Source organism: Bombina bombina, chromosome 1, assembly GCF_027579735.1.
Source record: "Bombina bombina isolate aBomBom1 chromosome 1, aBomBom1.pri, whole genome shotgun sequence".
NCBI classification, from domain to species: domain Eukaryota; kingdom Metazoa; phylum Chordata; class Amphibia; order Anura; family Bombinatoridae; genus Bombina; species Bombina bombina.
In genome coordinates this window covers 687,453,173-687,477,952 of record NC_069499.1, presented here as the reverse complement: position 1 = coordinate 687,477,952, position 24,780 = coordinate 687,453,173, and positions in this window count along the sequence as shown.

Sequence of the window (24,780 nt, the reverse complement as noted above, 5' to 3'; positions counted from 1 at the left end):
GACTGGGTCAGAAGTGAGTTTCAAAATATAAGGCAGGAGGATAAACAAAAGTCCCCAAATTATGACCCTAATTCAGACCCAGAGATAACTCTCTGTAATGCTAAGCAGCAGTGTTGGATCTATTTTTGCAGATGAGAGATACAAAGAACTTGGTTAACATAATATATATGCTTTCAAATTATGTTTTTTGTAGCTTGATTCAGATCTGAAATATTACTGAAATAATCCAGAATTTGTGAAGCAAGCAATTACTATATAAATAGTGTTTTAGAAGTGTTTATAAGAACTAGACTGGTAAATCACTTCTGGCAGCACACTATTTAACAGCAACAATTGTTACAAGGTAAGTTACATTGTAAAGGTTATTAAGAGTGAACATTTCTGAAACGGTTAACCAATGTGTACACATAACTTAAGTCTGCATATATGACAGAGTGATAAGAATAACTGTAAGTCCGGTACTTACTTTTCTTAATTTATAACTTGGAGACTTGAATAGATCGAGAGATAGTGAGAGGAACGTTATGCTCCGGTGCTGCTCTGAGACAGAGTGGAGAGAGCAGTCTGTGTGACTGCAACACAGAAAAGTAGATCCGGCACTACAGTGGATGGAAATAGTGAGACTGAAAAACAATGGTAATTGCAACTGAAGCTGTACAGCTGAACCAGGGGGTTAGCTGATGAAGTTAGATAGGTAACATTTGCAACAAGTTTAGAATGATCCCTTTAGTTCGTAGTTACACATATTTGTAGAATTATGCAGTTAGAGTAAAAGTCTTTCTGAGTGGAAGTCCCAAAATACTCACAGTATTAGCAAGAAATGATATGTTGTATCCGAATGGGAGATAAAGATACAAAAGGATAATCCTCAATTCAGGAAACGGCTGGGCAAAAGAGCAGCTAGTGAATCTAGCAAGGATTCAAATTACCAAGCAATGAATTATGGGAAAGGTAAGGCTTTGTAGGGAGGATGCAAGCAGGTGATCAATCTCCTTAAAGGTATATGCATGACACTCTCCCCCTTAGGCAATTACCTAACTCTGAAAGGCAAGATAATTATTACATCTCAGAGGAAGAAGGCAGTTACTATAGCGGGTCAGAAGGGGGGGTTAGCTTCTCAGACAGCCCATATCAAAATGCACGGGTGAAATTTCAGCATAGTAAAGATAGGACAGATAGAGGACACTCTAACCCAAACAATAAGATCCCAATGAAATCCGGTAATGTACTTAATAAAGTGTATGACACCCCTACGATAATCAAGTTCCTAAGTAAAGCAGTACACCTATTTTCCAAAAGGGGGACCACTTCCATAATTGATCATTTAGAGGCTTATGAAAATGCCTTAGTTGTATTAAATATAAATGATGGGCAATCTGAAATTGAATTTCTACCATGGGTATTTGAGGTTAAGCATCATAAATACTTTGCTTCACTAAAAGATATGAATGTCAAATCTTGGAGTGAAATAAAGCAACGGTGTAAAAGACAATTCGGCCCATATCGTACAACGACCACGGCTAAGGCAGCGATATACAATTTGAAATGTGGCGCCAATCAGAGCCCAATTGAATTCCTTTCCACACTGAAAGGAGCTTACAGTATGGCCGAAAATTATCCCAAATTTGAGAGCTCAGAATTTGTTAACTTGTTTTATGAAGCCCTACCCCATCATATCAAAGTAAATTTGGCTAGAGACTTTGATGAAAACTGTTCATTAGATTGGCTGATTAGGGAAAGTACAAAATTATATGCCATACAGCAAACCAATGACCATGGGGATAAAAGAGATAAAAAGCCCAACCCTAAAGTAGTGGCCAAAACTACCTAGCCCCCTCAATTTAGAATCCAAAAAGAATACTTATGCAGAAGTGGCCAGAGAAAACAGGCCTAGCCCATAAGGTTTTGAATCTGCCCCTTCCCCATCAAGAAGCATAGGGAATATACCCAAGAGGGGGGGCATGACCAGATAAATAGGTATCCCCAAAGAGAAGAATACCCACAAGGTAATAGGTATCCCCTTAGAGGTAGATACAATAAGTGGTGCAGATATTCTCAGGATAACCAGTTGCCCCAGTTAAATAGTGCACCCCAAGAAAGTAACGCGAGACAAGCTGAAGCCCAGGAGCAACCCCGCCAGGATAGAAACAGCTGCCCTGATTCTGAGGGGACCCAATGGTCCAGGAATCACTACTATGGGGCATCAAGAGATAGGCCTAGGGGTAGAGGTAACTTGTACAATCAGGTCGATCAGCTCAGTACCCGGCTAAATTGGTTGAGCGAACAATTCGCTAATATGAGTCAAGTGTTTACGGCCCAGCAACCGAATAATACTTTTTAGGGGTACAACCAGTGGTCAACAGTGGGCCACAGGCACAGTCATAAATACTCAGATATTATCTGAGGGGAGAGAAATACCAACTGAGATAATGAATGTTAAATATGATACTAATCAAATTCTCTCCCTACAGCCCAGCAACGAAAGGTCTGAATGTCATGACAGGTGTCCCCAGTTTGGAAGTATTAATGACTTTTCTATTTTTCAGTTGTCCCTAAGCATTATTCCCACAGATGAACGCGCAGAACAATCCCTACAGGAGGAAGTATCCCCTAACTGCAGTTCAGTATTCAGGAAATCTGTTATCCCTATTACAGAGGAGGTGGTCGATAAGGATTGTGCCGCAGGGATATATTATGTATCAACTGAGATCCAGGATTCTGTTACTAACCCTATCATGGGATTAATTGATACTGGATCTCAGGCAACTATTCTATCCCACAGGCACTACACACAGCTCCACAAACCTAAGCTAAGGGAATTCGATGGTTCACTAATAGGTGTTGGGGGTGATTCCCTCAAAGTTAGGGGTACGGCATTGTTAAAGCTCAAGCTGGGGAACAGAGTCATAAGACACCCTGTAATTATAGTGGATTTGCCAACTGATTGTTTAATCATTGGTATTGATCTCCTGAAGCGATTAAGCACCATAATTGATTGCATAAATAATGTAATTTGGCCACAAGCAAAAAGATCTATTAATTATGAGCAGTCCAACATGTCTCACACCAGACATAACTGTCACGTGGTGGAAGAGAAGCCAGATGCTGTGGAGATTCAGTTCAGGAATAACTCTGTCCCTGAAGTAACTATCCTGCAGATAGATGATCAGACTCCCCTAAGTGGCTCTGATGATCATACTTTTAAAATTCCGCCTGGAAAGATAGCCAATATTTCCTTAGATGGCGATGTATTAACAATATCTCTCCACAAAGGGGACCCTAAATCCCCTAAAGGGGGGAGAACATTCGCAATTCCTCGCAGAAATTGCAAAAGTTAAAGTTGATCTATTTATCCCTATGCAAGTGCATGACCTTGGGAAAACCAAGTATGCCAAATTGAGCTTAAAACAGGAAGCTAGCTATATAAGCAAAGGCTTATTAGCGCAGATAGCTGAACCTCAGGTGATTAAATATCTTTCCAAGACCATTGTGTCAATGGCCTGGATGATAGGTCTGAAAGCTATAATTTCACAGCTAAATGTTTATTATCTATCTCTATAGGTAATAAATCAGCAAAGCACCTGTTTTTCGTTTTAAATACTCCCCATAATCAAATATACATTGGCAATGATCTCTTACATAAATATGCCGTACAAATAGATTTGATTAACTCTTGCCTCTGGAGCAGGTTAAAGGGAGACCCTGAAGTATTTCAGGATGAAAATGCCGCCCTGAAATCAAACCAGCAATTGCCATATGCTGTGAATATGCAGGTGTCTAACGATGTTGTAATCCCTGCTGTGACTGATACATTTCTCTTACCCTTACAGGTAAAAAAGGGTCAGAAATTAAAAACTTCTGAAACGCTAATATGCATCTCCCATAGAGTGCAAAATCCGGGTATAACAATGACCCATACTCCCATGGTAAATATTGGAAATATTCCAATACATGTTATTGTGCATAACATGACCCCACAGGATATAACCTTATCCTAGGGAACTACCATAGGATATGCGCTGGAATCCAGTTATTACACTTTTGGATTCCAAAATAATATAATTGGGCTAATACCTGAAGGATACTTAACTGAAGAACAGTTAATAGAACAACCCTTTGCATCTATGCCAGAGGGGTTGTTTACAATGCAGTCTATTTATCCCTTCAGCTCAGAGGAAGGCATCTGTAAAATTGAAGAGGCGTCCCTAGTATTTGATCAGCCGATCAAAGAGCAAGAATACCCCAATACCCAGAATCATGGGGGCAAAGTAAATTATAATCAAGGGGATCTCACCTCTAGGTTGGAAGAAGCCTATGAGATAGGGCAGCCTGAAATCTTTCCAGGATTTCAGCAAATAGTCGAAGAGCAAATCTCTTTAGTTAATGGCTGTTCCAATGATGGAGAACGCTAACAATCTACAGGAACTGATGGAATACCAGGACATTTTTGCTAGGGATTCTTATGACTGTGGGACTACAGACCTGCACATTGTAAGAATCGAAACCGATCCCAATGCACCACCTGTATTTGTTAAACAATACAGACTCACTTTAGCCTCCTATGATGCTCTTGCAGAAATCATAAGGAACTTAGAAGAAAGGGGTATCATCAGACAGGTACATAGCTCTTATAATAATCCTATTCTAGGTATTCTTAAACCCAATGGATAATGGCGTTTGTGTGCTGATTTAAGACAGCTGAACAAACAAGTATATACAGTATGTCTGGCTGGCCTGTACCATACATTGACCAGTGCCTAGCACAGATGCAGGGATCTAAAATATTCACCGCCATCGATTGCGCGCAGGGATACTGGACCATAAAGGCACATGAGGAAGACCAGTATAAGCTCGCATTCTCCTTTCAAAAGGTCCAGTATGCATTCCAAAGACTTCCATTTGGATACATAAATTCAGGGCATGATTTTGCTGTATTCATGCATAAGGCTATGCCTGATACACTGAAAAGGGTGACTTTATCTTATGTTGATGATGTGTTAATCAAAAGCACAGACTTTGAAAGACACATCACAGAGCTTAAACATGTCCTCAGCCAACTTAAAAGGGCAGGCGTCAAGCTATCCCTACAAAAAGCCCAATGGTGCCGTAACCGTGTCAATTTCTTGGGACATAAAGTTACTTCTGAAGGGTTAAATCCTCAGAAGAAAAGGTAGAAGCTATAACAAATTCTAAAAACCCAACTAACTTAAAGGAATTAAGATCATTACTGAGTATGACAAATTATTCTCGGAAATGTATTGTTAATTATGCAGAATTAGCTAAATTACTGCTACATCTTCTAAAGAAGGATGTGAAATGGCACTGGAGTGAGATTCAAGAGACAGCCATAAGAGAGCTGAAGAGAAAACTCACTCAAGCACCTTGCTTAGCTTACCATGAAGGCGGTAAACCTTTCTACTTAGAAACAGGTTAAACAGATATAAGCATGAGTGCTGTCTTATACCAAAAGCATGATAATTTAAGCAAAGTCATTGCTTATGCGAGCAAAACTCTATCCCCAGTAGAAATAAAATTTAGTGATTGTGAAAAAGCCCTTTTATCTACTTTATGGGTTCTACAAAATTTCCGTAGTTATATACAGGGCGAGAAAATTATTGTAGAAACGGCCCACCAGCCTTTGCTATATATGCAGAGTGAGAGAATAAGAGATGGGAACCTGTCCAATAGCGGCATAACAGCCTGGACTCTCTCCTTACAAGGCTGGCCCTTAGAAATTTGCTATAAACAAAACAAAAGGAATCTAGTTGCACAGGGGCTTGCTGAACTCCATGACTGTACTGCTAAGGATCATGGGGAAGAATTATTAGAAGATGATTTCCTGAAGGAACAATTGCTTTCCCCATATAAAATGTATAATGAGGACCAGTGTTAAACATTTTCTTGGGTATATGTTGATAATTGCTCTTACCATGCCACTATTGAAAATGAGCGCAGATTAGTCGCTGCTATTGGTATAACTTGGGCAAATGGATTCCCAAATATTTCTGTATGGTTCAACATTGGACCAAGATCCAGTCAAGTAGCAGAACTAACTGCTGTTCTAAAAACCATTGAAATGGCTATTGAACAAGGAATTCATGAATTAGTGATCATTATTGACTCAAATTATGTGCTTGACAATTTTTGTCTAATACCTGCCAACTTGGAAAAGAAATGGCATGCAGAAAACTAACAACAAACCAGTCAAACATGGCAAGTTGTTCTGTGAAATTGATAAGCTAGTGGTGTCCAATGGTTTAACCATACACTGGAAAAAGACCAAGTGTCATTCCAGAATTCAAGGTCCTGATAAAGAAGGCAATGATCTTGCAGATTCATTAGCAAATCAAGGAGCCATAACTGGAGAGCTCCTTAATATTGACTACTTAATGAGTGCAATTCAGATAGAGGTCATTACCAGAAATCAGGCTAAACAACAGGATGAGCTTAACCTGGTACAATGGAGTCAGGATTCTCCTAGTGATGATCTAATCACTAGTCAAAGAGAAGACCCCATTATAGGTATTTTCTATAAACATATAGAAGACCCTGAAAACAACCCCATCTCAAAAGACGATTGTATTAGTAAGGAAGATCTTAGAATCTTAATAAAATCCAAATCACAGTTCATGTTACAGGATGGTCTCATGCTTCAACATGCCCATGATGCTCCTACATCTGGCCATTGTGGTGCCAAACTCACGTATGAAATATTGCATGATTACGCCTTTTGGCCGCATATGTTGAAAGATGTTCAAACCTACTCTCAAGGTTGTTTAATCTGTCCACAGTTCCAACCCACTGCACCAACGCATAGAGCGCCATTGCAGAAAAGGGGGATGGTAATGCCATGGTCAGATATACAAATTGATTTTATTGATCCAGTAATTAGGTCATCAAGAGGCAACAGATACATGTTGACAGTAACATGCCTATTCACTAAATGGGTAGAGCACAATAGTGCTGAAACATGCGCAGCATTGCTCATCAACCACTTTTTTTTCCAGATTTGGTTTACCCCAGAGAATCGAATACGAGCGGGGAACCCACTTCACTAGTGAAGTGATGACCAAGATGTGGAAAATACTAGGGGTTAAAAGAAAGCTCCACATAGCATATAGAGCAGCCTCTAGTGATGGTGTAGACTGTAGAGTGTTACAATCAGTCTATTGTGAAAATCCTCAAAAAGTTTGTGAGTGAAACAGGCAAGGACTGGGATGTAAAATTACCTCTGGTCCTAATTGCATTGAGAGAAACCCAAAGTAGTGCTACTAAGATGTCACCTTTTGAACTGATAACTGGTAGAAGAATGATTCTACCTCAGCATTTACTGTATCGCACCTCAGACCAGAATTTAATAAATGCTGCCTCTACACATCAGTATGTAGAGAACCTGAGGAAGCATCTGCAATATGCTTTTGCATTTGCTCAAAGAAACATAGAGAAGGCCGCAACTGCCACTAACACTTATTATGATCTTAAAACTTCCAAAAAGGAGTATGAAATTAATGATAAAGTTTATCTTTATAACTTTGGAAGAGATCAGGTTAAGGAGAAGAAATGTCTTCCATTATGGAAGGGGTCTTTTGTCATTACGGATGAAATATCTCCAGTGGCCTATAAAATAAGGATCCCCAAAAATGACAGTTTTATAGAAAATGGGTCCATATTAATTAGTTGCGAGCGTGCCATCCTAGGTCCCAATTACAAATCATAGAAGAGGGATGTACCACACTAGTGAAGTGTAAAAGAAATAAAGTAGCTCAGTGAGTCATTTTCCTGATGACAGTGAGTCATTTTCCTGATGATATGTTTAAAGGATAAATTCCAGATACTCGTCTCAGTTATCTCTTCCTAGTAAAAACATGATCCAATCCAGACCAGATGATGATGAGAATAATGCCATCAGAGGAGGAACAGATATTGTGAGCCCAGATTGAACGACTACCTTGTGAGCACAGAAGAGGACTACACTTTAATCCAGAGGTCTACGGGAAGACAACCAGATGAAAGCAGGATCCCATGAGATAGAAACATAGAAACATAGATATTGACGGCAGATAAGAGCCATAGGCCCAGCAAGTCTGCCCCACCTTACCTAACAGTATAAACTTATCTAGTTCGTAGGATAGCCCTATGCTTGTCCCATGCATTTTTAAAGCCCCCCACAGTGTTTGTTGCTACTACCTCTTGAGGAAGTTTATTCCATAAATCAATCACTCTTTCTGTAAAGAAGTGCTTCCTCAAATTACTCCTGAATCTACTACCCTTTAGCTTGAGCTCATGACCCCTTGTTCTTGAATTTTCCATTTTATGTAAAATACCCACAGCCTCAGTTTTACTAAACCCTTTAATGTACTTGAAAGTTGCTATCATATCACCTCTTTCCCTTCTCTCCTCTAAGCTATACATATTTAGGTCATTGAGCCTATCCTGGTAAGTTTTATTTTTTAGACCATGTACCATTTTGGTAGCCCTCCTTTGCACAGATTCAAGTTTGTTAATATCCTTCTGAAGATATGGCCTCCAGAACTGCACACAATACTCAAGATGAGGCCTAACTAATGATCTATAAAGTGGCATAAGAACCTTACTATTTCTGCTGCAAATACCTCTACCAATACATCCAAGCATTCTGCTAGCCTTACTCGCTGCCTTACTACATTGTTTACTAAGTTTTAAATCATCTGAAATAATAATTCCCAAGTCCTGTTCCTCGTCTGTAACAGTCAGTAAAGTGTCATTGAGTCTGTAATTAACATTTGGATTTTTCTTCCCTAAATGCATTATTTTACACTTTGCTGTGTTAAACTTTAGATCCCAGTCGTTTGTCCAATCCTCCAATTGTTGTATATCACTTCTCATTTTGTCTACCCCCCCTGGAACATCCACTCTGTTGCAAATTTTTGTATCATCTGCAAAGAGACATACTTTCCCCTGTAGCCCTTTGCTGATATCGCAGATAAATATGTTAAACAAAACAGGCCCCAGAACTGACCCCTGAGGAACACCACTAGTAACAGCCCCCTCTGCTGAATGAACTCCATTTACTAAGACACTTTGTTTTCTGTCCTTAAGCCAGCATTCCACCCAGTTCACAATTTTTGAATCTAGACCAAGGAGATATAGTTTGTGAATAAGTTTATTGTGTGGGACGGTGTCAAATGCTTTGCTGAAATCTAGATATGCTACATCAACTGCTCCTCCCTTGTCTAATACTTTTGTTACATAATCAAAGAAGTCAATTAGATTAGTCTGACATGATCTCCCTGAAGTAAAACCATGCTGATTTTGGTCCTCTAAATTGTTTGTCTTTATGTAAGTCATAATTCTTTCCTTTAAGAGGCTTTCCATTAATTTCCCTACTACTGAAGTTAAACTAACTGGCCTGTAGTTGCCAGATTCTTCTCTACTGCCCTTTTTATGAAGAGGTATTACATTTGCTATTCTCCAATCATCTGGGACAGCTCCTGTTAATAGTGACTGATTAAACAGATCAGTTAATGGGACAGTTAGCACTGAACGAAGTTCTTTTAAAACCCTTGGATGAATATTATCAGGACCCACTGCCTTTGTAACATTTATTTTTGATAATGCTAACAAAACCTCATCCTCTGTAAAAAGATTACTGTTAAGCTTGTTTCTATTTTGCATAGCATCCCTTAATGTAGACATTGTATCTTCACAATCTTTAGTGAAAACAGAACAGAAGTAATCATTGAGACAGTCTGCAATCTGCTTATCTCCTTCTATTATTCTACCATCAACTGATTTCAATTTTACTATTCCTACCTTATTTTTTCTTCTTTCACTGATATATCTAAAGAATGTTTTGTCCCCATGTTTTACTGACTGTGCTATCTTCTCTTCTGCATCAGCTTTAACCTTCCTAATTAACTGCTTAGTCTTTTTTTGTTGGAGTCTCCATATTTTCATATCATCATCTGCTTGTGTGTGTCTGTAATTTTTATAAGCTATCTTTTTTGTCTTTACAGCATGTGCTACTTCTTTGGAAAACCAAATTGGTTTCCGCTTTCTTTTACTTTTACAGACATGTCTAATACAGTGTGCGGTTGCATCTAAAATGGCACCTTTCACAAATTCCCACTGTTCTTGAACCCCTGTAATAAGATTTTTCCCCTTTAAATAGTTTTTTAGGTATTCTCCCATTAATGAAAAATCTGCCGTCCTAAAGTCTAAAACTTTTGTTTTAGTCTGGGTGTACAGTTCCTGAACATGAATACTAAACCAAACAGATTGATGATCACTGGATCCTAAGTTCTCACCTACAGACACATCTGAAACTGTATCACTGTTTGTAAGTATTAGATCTAATATAGCTTCCTTACGAGTTGGTTCCTTGACTAATTGTTCAAGTGATTCCCCTAGCAGAGATTCAAGAATATACCTGCTTCTAGCCGATCTAGCAGAAGGAATCTTCCAGTCTATATCTGGCAAATTAAAGTCCCCCAGTACTATAACCTTACCCTTCATGGTCATTTTGGTTATTTCATCTAATAACAGATTGTCCAGTTTTTCATCCTGCAATGGAGGCCTATATACAACCCCTATTCTAAAAACATTTTTATCTCCAATTTCCAAAGTCACCCAAATACTTTCCACCTCATCATTTGTTCCTACAATTTCAGTAACCTTTATATTTTCATTTACATACAAAGCAACTCCTCCACCTTTCTTTCCTACTCTGTTCTTTTTAAATAACCTGTATCCAGGTATGACTATGTCCCAGTCATGCAAATCATTGTACCATGTTTCTGTTATAGCTACTAAATCCAAGTTGTCCCTAGTCATTATTGAAATGAGTTCAGGTAATTTATTTCCTAAGCTGCGAGCATTTGTGCTCATGGCACGAAGAATTTTTCTACTAGAATTTCTAGAATTGTTACTTGGACTAACAGTTTTGGCATGCTGTGGGGGGCAGGTGGATATATTAATGCTACCCCCCTTTATTAGTTTAAATGATTTCTAATAAAGTATTTGAACTCCTCTCCCAGATACTCTGTTCCTTTAGCATCCAAATGCAAGCCATCTCTCCTAAATAACCTAGTATCTTTCCAAACAGAGCTATAATGGCCAATAAAACCAAATCCTCATTCCCTGCACCACTTATCTAACCAAGAATTAAATGTTGTTATCCGCTCCATCTTTCCTGCTTCCTGGTCATACACAGGTAAAATAGCAGAAAATGATAGAGTTGATGCCACAGTCTCTAAATGATTACCTAGGTCACAAAACTCTTTCTGAACAGCAGCAACATGATTACTAGCCAGATCATTTGTTCCTAAATGAACAATCACATCCAACTCACTTCCCTTTCCTGCTGCCTTAACAATTCTCAAAATACGATTCCTATCCCTGTGAGCAGTAGCTCCTGGAAGACATCTAACCTCCCTTGTTTCTCCTTTACTTTCACCTAAATACACATTCCTCAAAATAGAGTCACCCACTAACAGTCTTTTTCTCAAAAACACATCTGCAGTTCTTTCCTGTGTTATGTTACCTGGAGAATCAGGTGCCAATAGATTTAAATTACCTGTTACAGCTTCAGAGGGCTCAGAAACAGCAATCTCCTCATCACAAGTGTATTCGGCAAGAGCAGCATAGGAGTTTTGCAATGGCAGAGGTTGTGGGCAATGCTTCTGGTCTACTGTTCTAATTCTTCCAGAGCCTACAGTGATCCATCTGCCTCTCCTTGCTGATCTCTGGGGTAGAGGGGCTTCTTTCTGAGGCAGCTTTGTAGAGGTAACAGGTATGTTACTTACCTTAGCTTGAAGTTTAGCTATTTCCTCCCTTAACAGGGAAAACTGCTTACAAACAGGACAGCCCCTAAATCTCCAAAAAGTAGAACGATTAAAAAGTGCAAAACACCCATTGCACTGTATCTGAGACATTTTAAACTATGCAACACTTTAACAAAAAGAAAAATATAAGTATTATTTTCTACTGAATAAGCCTGAATAACCCTGAATAACTCCTGAAATAACTCAAATATCCTTATGTATTTAATCCTTTTGTAGTTTGATCTCTTTGCTAAGAAGCAGAGCTAAATGTTTAGCAGAGCTAAACAGATCTCTTTAAATACCCTCAGAAAGATAGGGTGGGGTCCCTCCTAATTGCTCACCTATGCAAACAATCTAATTGTTATCTAATTGCAATACTAAAAACCAGAATACAAAAGAATGTAAATTAACTCAAACCTTTAACTATTCAATTTCTGTAGTGAAACTAATTCACAGTTCAGGTCTACCACCTTTCTGAAATAACTCAAATATCCTTATGTATTTAATCCTTTTGTAGTTTGATCTCTTTGCTAAGAAGCAGAGCTAAATGTCAACAGAAACCCATGAGATGACAGCAGGAACCCACCAGATGACAGCAGGATCCCACCAGACGACAGCAGAGGTCCTACTAGTGACCAAACCCCAGGAGGAATGGGATACCACCCCTAAAGAGTCACCACTTACAAGGTGCCCCAATTCGACTGGTCCTAACACTACATTCCTTTTGCCACAGAGGGCTGAATCATTCCTGCTTTTACTCTTCATAATAGAATGAGACTCCCTGGATTTTTATTCACAACTCTATTACACTGTTATGAGCACACCTGAACTTGGGTGGGGTGCTTAAACCAATGGGAGATGGTCAGTCTCCCTGGTTATATTAAATACAGATACAAAATTTTTTTTTTTAGCACACCTTACAAAAAGTTTAAATCCACATCTGGGAGTGCTGCCAATATGACCCAGTAATTACACAAACAAAAAGGTATCAGCGCACATCCATTTTCAAAAGCACAACATATTTTTTGAACTGCTGCAAAAAAATTGCCTGCAAATACATCAAGAGACAACTATTCCTTTTAAATAATATTGGGAACTTAGTCACACAATATGGCCATATTTTGCTTAGCCAGTCACCACTTACAAGGTGCCCCAATTCGACTGGTCCTAACACTACAGTCCTTTTGCCACAGAGGGCTGAATCATTCCTGCTTTTACTCTTCATAATAGAATGAGACTCCCTGGCTTTTAATTCACAACTCTATTACACTGTTATGGATGTGCGCTGATAACTTTTTGTTTGTGTAATTACTGGGATAAACCACTGGATTCCCGTAGACCTTTTTGTTTGTGTAATTACTGGGTCATATTCGCAGCACTCCCAGATGTGGATTTAAACTTTTTGTAAGGTGTGCTAAAATTTTATTTTTTTATCTGTATATATATATATATATATATATATATATACTGTATGTGTATGATATATGAAAAATGAGTCATAAGAAGAATAAATATAAGAAAGTTACACAAGTTCACTTTTATAGCACAACTCACTATCGCCATCTTGTGGTGAATTAGTAAAAGTACAACCCACTATACTTAACATTGGGTGAATTATTCCCAAAAGTTAATTAGCATCCATCTAATCCCAGCACTACAGATCCTCACACATCTGTGAATGGCTGTTAGAGATTAGGGCGGAGTTATAGTTATATAAATTGGGTCATTGAGCATTCACAGGGACACTCTGGGTTGCATGAAAGAAGGGTGGATACGCTGTCCAATTTTCCTCTGAAATAGAATTTTGAATCCTGGTTGTACCCATTCTATATTTTTGATATATCCTTGGAAATTATTGCCTGTTTTTCCTGTGGCTTAAGAGATTTTGTGGCACCGGATGCAGGGGAAACACACAGCTTGACTAGTGATAACCCAGGGCTTGGAGGAGCAAACATTTGGGGAAGTATAAAAAGTCTTTAATTATATATAAGCAGTTGTTGCATTTAAGGTCCTTATTAAGATTTGCATTAGATGATTATAGGCCCAACTTTTATATGTACTTATCCCTATAGTCTAATTTATATTGTCTAGGAATCTAATTCAGCTACCAATATCAGAAAATATTGTTACAGATAGTGTTCACTTAATTCAGTTTATTGTAAGAACAAGCCTGTGTTTAAGTATATTTTATTTTAGTAGTTTTATATTCCCTAAAATTGAGACTTGTTGAGGCATTAGAGAAGTTTTTATGCATTTCTTTGGCTGTAGATATACATTCTGAATCTGACTGATTGCATTGTATTATTAAGTTACCAAAACATAATTTTAATGATAATATTGGCTAAGATTGTATTAAATTACTGTTGTTGCATAATTGGTTCATGCTGATTTAATTTTACCTTGTTATAGACTTCAGTGTTAGATTTATACCCATAGGATCAAAGCAAAGTGTAGTAGAATATTTTATTTCATATTGTATCAAATAATTTGTTTTGTGTATAATTAAATGGTATATCGCTTGTTAGTAGCTTGTTTAATGTTTAATAAATCTGTATATATTTTTTCCAAACTGAATCCTCTTTACTCCACAAATATAATTCACTGTGTTTAAAAAGATATCACCTAATTAGAACTACTAAAAAAAATAATACAAATATATTGGAGCTTACCGCTGAGATAATTTGAATTATATCTGTAACCTTATATAAAATATATAACACGTTGGAGGTTACTGCGGAGATAGTCATAATTAATATTGTATTCTAAAATATATAACAATGTTTGAGTCTTCAGATCTACTATACCATATACTCCTTATTGATTTCTATTGCCAGCTGAATATCAGCTATATATTTTTATTTATTTTTTCCTATAAAAATAGTGCTATAGTTATAGAATTATGTGAAACCCTGAAGGAATTTTATATTGTTCTGAACCCACTTAGTAATAGACATATACATGTCATAGGCGTATAATACACAAAACTGATTGGTAGAACTTTAAGCTTTTTGCCACGGGGTATAGGGCCCATACTCATGTGGCAACCTTACATTCTCCTTAACATCTATATAATAAAGCTCAGTTCTGTAGATTATATGTACGAGGCTAGAAACAGAATAATTCCTGTTCAGATGCGCTATATTTGTATTATGTTGGTTTATCACATATTTACTGGTAGTCAATACCTACACACTTAACCACACTATTACTACACTTAACCTCAATGTTATCTTTTTTTATCATTTATTTATAACCAGCAATGAATACAAAATCCATAATGTGGAAAACAGAAAGCGGAAAATATTTTAGATATCGTACATGTTATATCAGCATCAAAGAAAAACAGGAAAAAGATCAAATGAAAAAAAACCAATAACAGACATGCCTGGGATGTATATTACAGATCATATACACAATTAATTGAACTGAAGCATAAATATTTACCAAATTACTCACTACTCATTGTTGGAGTTTTTGTTATTTATATTAATATAAAGGAAGAAAGGAAAAAGAAAATAAAAAAGAAGGGAGAGAGAAGAGAGAAAAAAAAGAAAAGGGAAAAAAAAAAAAAAAAGGAAGGAAGGGGGAAAGGGGAGGGAAAATCCTGATTCTCTCTAACCCTCACCGACTCACCAAATACCGAGCAGAACTATCTCTGAGTTCTTAAATGGAAAAATCAAATAATCAATTTCTCTCTCAGGGAATATCTTAATGAACGGTGCCCATTTATCAAAAAAGTTCCTTACGTCAAGTTCATTATCTATGTTTGTATTTTTTTGTTCTAAAACGCATTGTTTCTTTAAATGATTCCTAATTTCAGGGATAGTTGGTAATGATCTCGATTTCCATTTCTTGCAAATCAAGTATCTAGTAGCTAAAATGGATAAGTTTACTAATTTCTCATTGGGCTGACATCTATCTTCAGTTTTTAGACAAAATATGATCTGAAACAATGAAAGAGCTAATAGTTCAATTTTTAATTTATTCTTAAGCCAATATTCTATCTTATTCCATAGGTTTCTCAGTCTAGGGCATTGCCAAAACATATGAATTAGATCTGCAGCTAGATAGGAGCATTTAGGGCATTTGTTAAATTCCTGATTTCGAACTCTGAGGCCCCTTTCCGGAGTGAAGTATGCCCTGTGCAAAAGTTTTAAATGTGCGTCACGCCAGTTGGAAGAAAGGGTAGTTTTTACTACTTTGTTCAGTGATAGTTGAATCATTTTCGGTTCAATATTACTATGTGGAATTAGAGCATTCCAAGTCAGGGCCAGATTCTCCATAATAGAAGTACCTTTATTAATACCCAGAATATAATAACAAGGAGCGATGGACATGGAGCTATTTTTAGTTATTGTTAGCCAGTTTTCCAATTTGCCAAGAGTCCAGCTCCATCCAACCTTATGGATAAGATCAAGGACATAGTGCCTTATCTGCAGATATGCAAAAAAGTCTTTATTTGGCAGATTGAATTCACTCCTCAGCTCTTCAAAGGACTTAATACACTTTCTATCCTGGTCAATTAAATATATAACCCTATCCAGGCCATTGTTATGCCTTCTATTAAAGACCAAAGAATCTAGGCCTGGTTGGAAATTAGGGTTTCCAATCAGGGGAAGGTATTTTGATGCTATACAATTTATTCAAAAAGATTTAATTAACTTATACCACGCTTTGAGAGGATTCATAATGAATTTGAGTTCTTTAATGGCTATTGGAAGGTCTCTTGGCTCAGAGTACGCCAAAGCTACTGGTAAGAACGGTTCACATATGTTTAATTCAAGATCATTATGTAGAACATAGTTCTTAGAGGAAATCCAGTCCGCTACTATGCGAGCTAGGAAACATAAATTGTAAAATTTTAGATTTGGTAATGCTAGGCCTCCCAGCTCTCTTGGCGCCATCAGTTTAGTAAGGGCTATCTTAGATCTTTTCCCCTGCCAAATAAATTGCCTAATTGAGGAGTTCATTGACCGAACGTCTTTTTCAATTAAGATTACTGGGACATTCTGGAGGATATAAAGCAGCTTTGGAAGGAGAATCATCTTAAATAAAGCTGACCGACCAGATATTGATAGTGGTAGATTTTGCCAGGCCTTAAGCCTTTCTTTTAGATGAGCAAGCATTGGGGTTACATTTACTTTATATAGGTCTCTCAAACTGATTGGGATATTGATTCCTAAGTATTTAAAAGATTCTGTTACCACTCTAAAAGGTAAATCTAAGTTACTTCTAGTGCTCTTCCTAAGCCAAAACAACTCAGATTTTGAAGCATTTACTTTATACCCTGAGAATGCACCAAAATGGTCAGTAATTTGCAGGAGCTTTGGAATATTCTGATCAGTGTTCGACAAGTAAACAAGTAAGTCGTCTGCATATAATTCGATTTTCATTTCATGTTTCGGATTTTTATACCCTCCAGGGAGCTCCTTATCATAATTGCCAAAGGTTCTATGGCTACGTCAAAAAGGAGCGGGGAGAGAGGACAACCCTGACATGTGCCTCTATTCAATGCAATTGGAGAGGAGATGTCATTATTAATAATCAGGCTTGTAAAAGATTGGTTATATAAATTCTCTATAAACTTTGGGAGGTTGTCCTCAATCCCAAACTTTGTTAGAGAGGTTATTATATGCTTATGAGTTACTAGATCAAAGGCCTTTTCTGCATCAATTGACAAAATGGCCAAGTCAGGGAAGTCCTCTCCCCCCGCCTCCCGTGCAGGTAACCTCTGGATATATTCCATAGTAACAAGTAGTTCCCTAATTTTTGCTGTAGAGTTGTGATTATTAAGGAAGGCAGCTTGGTCCGGATGGATTACTTTTGATAAACTAGGCTGAAGCCTGGTTGCTAAAATTGAGGAAAGGATTTTGTAGCCCGAATTTAACAGAGCGATTGGTCTATAAGACTCTTTGCGTGTGGGGTCTTTCCCCTCTTTTAAAATCAAGGTAGTGAATGAGGAAGAGAAAGAGGATGTAGCCTGTTTATTATTAATAAAGATATCATTATACAAATTGCCCAGGTAAGGGACTATCTCTGATGATACAATTTTGTAGAACTCATTGGGTAATCCATCCGGGCCAGCCGCTTTGTTAAGAGAAAGTTTGGTGATCGTTTTTTCAATTTCTTCCCTTGTAATAGGGGAATTAAATTTATCAATTGCTTCAGGAGTAGCTATGGGGAGTGAAATTTTGTTCCAAAATTCAGTCGCTTTCTCTATGTCGAACTCTTTGCTAGTGTATAGTTCCTGAAAATATTGATGAAATATACTTAAGATTTCTTCAGGCTTTGATAGATATTTCCCATTATACTGAATTTTATCTATAATAGATCTTTTATTCTCGTTCTTGATTAATTTAGCTAACATTTTGCCGGATTTGTTACCAAATCTATGCATTTTGGCTTGCAATCTAAGCTCGTTATGAGTTTCCTGGGTTAAAAAGAAGGTATCTCTTGCAGCTTTGGCCCGTATATATCTTGCCCAATTTAAGGGAGTTCTTTCAAGTAGAAAAAGATTATAAGAATTGATCACTGAGTTACAGACTTCCTTCTCTCTTGCCTTCCTTCTCTTGTTTTGTATAGCCGTATATGCAGTAATTTCGCTTCTGAGAACTGCCTTAGCAGTTTCCCAGAAGATATCTGTGCGACTTATGTAATTATTATTAAATTGAACATATTCCTTAAATTTATTCCTAAGCCAATCTTTAAACTTCAAATCAGTAACAGAATAATAAGGAAAAAAGAATCGTAAGGTCTTTAATTTCGGTTGAACAAAGTTAAGCTCAAGGAAAATAGGCCCGTGATCAGACAAAAAAATCGGCATTATCCCTGTTTTTGCCTTTGTGATGCTTAATCGGTCATCAATTAAAAACAGGTCAATCCTAGATAACGTTTTGTGAGCCTTGGAAAGACATTTGAAATCCTGAATATCAGGATTCTGAGATCTCCAAATGTCTCGTAAAGCAAGGTTCTGATTAATTTTATTGATCATTTTAGAGTCAAGGCTATCTTTCTTTTGTTTTAAGAGCTTGGTGTTTCTTCTAAGTCTGTCTATAGGGCAGTGTGGAGCAATATTAAAGTCTCTTCCCAGGATTAGATAGCCTTCACTACTTTGAAGGCGTTTGGCCTGTAACAAATCCCAGAACTCGGGATCAGTTTTATTTGGGCCATATACATTGCAAAGTGTATATTTCACTTGACCTACTTTCATTTTGACCAAGACATACCTCCCCCCAGGGTCGGCCTCAGAGTGCAAAATCTCCACTTGGGCTCTTTTACCTATAAGTATAGTGACCCCTCGTTTCTTTCCAGAGCTCGAAGCAGCAAGGACTTCCTTTACCCAGGATGACTTTAATTTTAATGATTCCTCTAGGTTTAAATGAGTTTCCTGTATAAGTCCAATATCCACTTGGGCTTTCCGTAAATGTGTCAAAATTGCCTTCCGTTTAATGGGGGACGAGATTCCCCCTACATTCCAGGATACAAATTTAAGATTATCTAGTTTTTGCGACATCTATCTCTAAAAAGTATAGCGAGATAAAGAAGGATAGGAGAGCAGGGGAGGGGGAGAGAACCGGGAGGGAAAAGAAACGGGAGGGGGAAAGAAAAAACAAAACAAAAAAACAAGAAAAATAAAAGTAAAGAAAAGGGGATTCCCTGTCCCCAAACCTATAGCTACCTTCGCCATGAACCCATCTTCTGAGATATTAACAAATAGACCAGGTTATATCATATATTTATGTGTCTAAGGTCTTAAAAAGTGTTTCTGCAGCTTGGCCATCCTCAAATATATGTGTTGTCTCCTTTACTACTACTCTAAATTTAGAGGGATAGATCAGAGCAGCTCTGTACCCATGTTAGATAAATTTGGAGCAGATCGGGGCCAGCTCTCTTCTTTTAAGGGCTGTATCCGCCGAGAAATCTTGAAAAATCATCATATGTAAGATTGACGCAATTAAAGTTATTTGAATTGGAGCAAAATTCCTCCCCAATTCTACACTTAACCTTATAGAGAAGGAGCTTTTAATTTACCAGACTTTTTAGGGAGGGGATAAGATTCCAAACTAGAATTCAAAATGTAGATACCAGGGGAGAAAAAAAAGAAAAAAAGAAAAAAGGAGATTGATTAGCCTATCTCCTTAAAATTAGTTACCAAGTTTAGCTAGAAATTGTATCCCTGTGTATTTTACCTGGGATACATTGACATGCACATACATGAATTGAGAAATATCAGCAGCCTTATTTACAAAACAAGTTAGTATTCCATGGCTTTAAATAGGTTATGTCAATTTTAAAAAAGAGGACACAAAAGGAGGCTACATGCAACTTATAGCATATACACAGTTAAGTAGCGAATTTTCTCCAAAATTAAACCTTATCCTGCCTTTCCTAAGCAGGAACAGATACAAAGTGTCTATTAAGACTTTTCACCTTTCCCCTGTCATCTTTCGTGGGGGATATGATTTACTGCTAATTAATTTAAATATCACGAGAAAGATCCAAGGAGACTAAGAAACAGCTGTAGTTATAGATTCACAATAAGTTAATTGATGATACAATTTTGTAGAACTCATTGGGTAATCCATCCGGGCCAGCCGCTTTGTTAAGAGAAAGTTTGGTGATCGTTTTTTCAATTTCTTCCCTTGTAATAGGGGAATTAAATTTATCAATTGCTTCAGGAGTAGCTATGGGGAGTGAAATTTTGTTCCAAAATTCAGTCGCTTTCTCTATGTCGAACTCTTTGCTAGTGTATAGTTCCTGAAAATATTGATGAAATATACTTAAGATTTCTTCAGGCTTTGATAGATATTTCCCATTATACTGAATTTTATCTATAATAGATCTTTTATTCTCGTTCTTGATTAATTTAGCTAACATTTTGCCGGGTTTGTTACCAAATCTATGCATTTTGGCTTGCAATCTAAGCTCGTTATGAGTTTCCTGGGTTAAAAAGAAGGTATCTCTTGCAGCTTTGGCCCGTATATATCTTGCCCAATTTAAGGGAGTTCTTTCAAGTAGAAAAAGATTATAAGAATTGATCACTGAGTTACAGACTTCCTTCTCTCTTGCCTTCCTTCTCTTGTTTTGTATAGCCGTATATGCAGTAATTTCGCCTCTGAGAACTGCCTTTGCAGTTTCCCAGAAGATATCTGTGCAACTTATGTAATTATTATTAAATTGAACATATTCCTTAAATTTATTCCTAAGCCAATCTTTAAACTTCAAATCAGTAACAGAATAATAAGGAAAAAAGAATCGTAAGGTCTTTAATTTCGGTTGAACAAAGTTAAGCTCAAGGAAAATAGGCCCGTGATCAGACAAAAAAATCGGCATTATCCCTGTTTTTGCCTTTGTGATGCTTAATCGGTCATCAATTAAAAACAGGTCAATCCTAGATAACGTTTTGTGAGCCTTGGAAAGACATGTGAAATCCTGAATATCAGGATTCTGAGATCTCCAAATGTCTCGTAAAGCAAGGTTCTGTTTAATTTTATTGATCATTTTAGAGTCAAGGCTATCTTTCTTTTGTTTTAAGAGCTTGGTGTTTCTTCTAAGTCTGTCTATAGGGCAGTGTGGAGCCATATTAAAGTCTCCTCCCAGGATTAGATAGCCTTCACTACTTTGAAGGCGTTTGGCCTGTAACAAATCCCAGAACTCGGGATCAGTTTTATTCGGGCCATATACATTGCAAAGTGTATATTTCACTTGACCTACTTTCATTTTGACCAAGACATACCTCCCCCCAGGGTCGGCCTCAGAGTGCAAAATCTCCACTTGGGCTCTTTTACCTATAAGTATAGTGACCCCTCGTTTCTTTCCAGAGCTCGAAGCAGCAAGGACTTCCTTTACCCAGGATGACTTTAATTTTAATGATTCCTCTAGGTTTAAATGAGTTTCCTGTATAAGTCCAATATCCACTTGGGCTTTCCGTAAATGTGTCAAAATTGCCTTCCGTTTAATGGGGGACGAGATTCCCTCTACATTCCAGGATACAAATTTAAGATTTTTTAAAGAAGAGGAAACAAAAGGAGGCTACAGGCAACTTATAGCATATACACAGTTAAGTGTACACAGTTAAGTAGCCAATTTTCTCCAAAATTAAACCTTATCCTGCCTTTCCTAAGCAGGAACAGATACAAAGTGTCTATTAAGACTTTTCACCTTTCCCCTGTCATCTTTCGTGGGGGATATGATTTACTGCTAATTAATTTAAATATCACGAGAAAGATTCAAGGAGACTAAGAAACAGCTGTAGTTATAGATTCACAATAAGTTAATTAGATTTTAACTATCAGGTTTAACTATAAGAGTTTGAGCTTTAAAAAATCTAAAGCCCTATGTTCAACAACCTATTACATAATATTCTGAGACTCAATTAAAACCGCAACACTAATTGCTATATTTTGAATGGAGTCCTCAAAAGACTATTCTACCAAGGTTAGCCCTTGTTATAAGAGGATTTTTTGCTGTTTTTGTATGTTTTGAGGCTTAGATATAGCTAAAGCCTCTAGGAAGTTTTCTCATAATATAATCTAAGTATTTCTAAGTATGAACTCAGTAAGACTGGGAAGAATAGGCACAATAAGGTATGCTATAAACAGTGATTAATTACATCCGTATGTTGGAACACAGCCCATTTTAAGCAAATGAAACATAATGTCAGCCTATAGTATCTTCACAATAGATTTAACGGTTATTTTTCTCTCTTGAATAGTCTTAGGTTGATATGTGTTTTCTTTTTCTTTATGACTTAGTATGCTAGGGAATGAGAGGTTTGTCCATTTAACAGTCCCAGTCAATAGCAATAGTTAAACCCAGTGGTCTTTTAGGATGTCTTGCTCGGTAGCCCTTCCGCTCTGAACACCGTTAGTTCCCTCCGTGTTTCTCAGCTTACCCCCTCTGGAAAATCATCCTCATCAGCTTGTGGGGCAAGGAACCCACAGAGTAAGTCAGGGATAAGTCACAGATATAAAGAACTCACCCCCTGTGTGCAGTCCAGCCACCCGCCGATTCCGTTGTCAGTCAATGACTCTGGTGAGCGACTCGGCCCAGAGAGAAGTCAGCTCCTCCACTTCCTGTTCCACGATCTAGAAGGCAGCCAGGGTCAGATCCCCTCTCGCAACACTGGTGGGAGGGGAGAAGCAGCACCGGACCAACACCGCAGCCAGCCAGACAGGCAGCCCCTGCACCGGACCCGGCTCCCTCCCACGCAGCACCAGTGGGGGAGGGAGTTGGGAAACAACAAAAAAAAGCTGGTCTGCGACTCAGCAGCTGAGCCCACGTCAGGACAGCAGGTAAAGTTAGATTGATGTGAAGATTATAGTTTATCTGGCAAGGTCAGCTAGTACACAGGGGGGAGGGAGGAATTATACAATCAAACAGCGGGGTTCCAACGAAGGGCAACCAAAGTCTCAGAACACAGGTAGGGGTCAAAGAGAAATAATATGATCCTCTATAGGGTAGAAGAGCATATGATTGCTACCAAAAGTGAGGGTCCAGGTAGCTGGGGTTAGCAAGCATCAGTGGGATGACGGGCCACTGAAAAGGGTTCCGGATCAGTTTTTCCTTGACTATCCGAGAATATTGCCCCAAGACTAGGATCAAGGCGCAAAAGATCCACCGCCAACGTGTTTGGGACTGGAGCTGAAACCTGAGTCACACCTGTGCAGCACACCTACTCAGCTACACCTGTGCTCCACCTCCACCGGAACCAGACAGGACCCCTCAATGTTATCTTTAAGCCACCCTATGATTATAATAGGAATCAGGGCTGCCACATATGAATATATTTACCTTAGCAAGATCTTTCAGATAGCCTACAATCTATGTTATTTCCTCTATTAATGGACACGTATAGATATCTCTGATTATTTTTGCCTTAGCTCTAATAGTACTATACCACCACCGTCACTCCACCTCCCCATATACTGCTTACTAGGTAAGCATAGGAAAATGCATCCTTAGAAAATCCTAATCTTCTGAATCCCCCTGAAAACCCCCTTAGTTGATGATAACGTTCTAGAGGCCCACATGAGGCTCATATACACTACATGGGGATGATATTTTAATAGCTGTCCAATTATGTTTGAGGGGATATATACTTGTCTATATTGTCTAAAAAAAATACAAACTGAGGTGTGACATTGTTTACTTAATGTTTCATACAGACTATCATATTTTGGGATATGTTTATATTTAAACGTACTATATCATCATACAATAATCCTCACGGAATATCATCTGTTATATTATTTATGTAATATCACACCATCTGTACATTTTTTTACTTGATATGTTTAAAAAATGTAATATATCACCTCCTGTATCACCTCAATAAAAAACTATTTTAAAAAAGTGTCTAAGGCCTGAGATATGGTCTTTTAAATCCCTCCACACCACCTGCAGAGTCACTGTTAGTGAGATCCCAGCATTAGCAAGGAGGTTCTTTAAAGAGATATGAAACCCAAAATTGCTTCAGACAGAGCATACCATGTTCAAAAAGGTTTCCAATTTACTTTTTATTATCAAAGTGCACTGCATGACAGAAAACAGTGCTGCCATCTAGTGTTCTTGAAAATGGATTGCTTTCTTGCAAAACTGCTGCCATATAGTGCTTCAGAAATGGGCCGACTCCTAAGCATACATCCCTGCTTTTTAACAAGAGATACCAAGGGAGCAAAGAAAAACAAAATGTATGCTTACCTGATACATTTCTATCTTTCCGGACATGGAGAGTCCATGACATCATTCCAATTACTAGTGGGATATTCAACTCCTGGCCAGCAGGAGGAGGCAAAGAGCCCCCCCCCCCCCCCCAGCAAAGCTGTTAAGTGTAACTGCCTTATCCATAACCCCCAGTCATTCAGCTGAAGGAAATGGAAAGGAAGAAAACACAAGGGTGAAAAGGTACCTTAGGTTATCTAAAAAAACTGCCATATTATAATCAAAAAAGAGGGTGGGGTCGTGGACTCTCCATGTC